Here is a 488-nt window from a genome sequence, read left to right as displayed (position 1 = left end):
TTACCTTACGGGAGACTGAGAGTTAAAAGAAAATGACAATTCGAGGTCGGAATGTAAGTGACAATATAAATTTCCTGAACTGGTGTATTTTTTGCCATATATAGTATTCAATTACACATGACCAGTGTTCCTTCTTGGTTAAGGTTGACTCAGAGTCGATGTTAATATGATAACACAGTGGCCTATCGCTTTGGCATTATTTTTAGTTTGATTTCCTTCAACTTAATCAAATTAGAACTTTTTACTTGGTGGCTTCTTCATTCTGTAACTATCCAGTGCTTAAGAAGCAGGTGCTGTTGTAACAGTAAGTAGACCCGACGCCCAAAAAAATAGTTGAGTCTTCGACACTGACGTTTACCTCACTAGTTTTACCGGACACATTCCAGATAAAGCGCTCAGCTAAGCATCTCCGTCAGATCATTATAGGGCACGCCGCGCTACGCGTCCCCTCAGACAAATAATCAGAATACATTTCAAACTTATTGACA

This window comes from Schistosoma haematobium, chromosome 4, assembly GCF_000699445.3.
Source record: "Schistosoma haematobium chromosome 4, whole genome shotgun sequence".
NCBI lineage: Eukaryota > Metazoa > Platyhelminthes > Trematoda > Strigeidida > Schistosomatidae > Schistosoma > Schistosoma haematobium.
The sequence above is the reverse complement of the archived record's forward strand: the minus strand, read 5'-3'. Positions refer to the sequence as shown.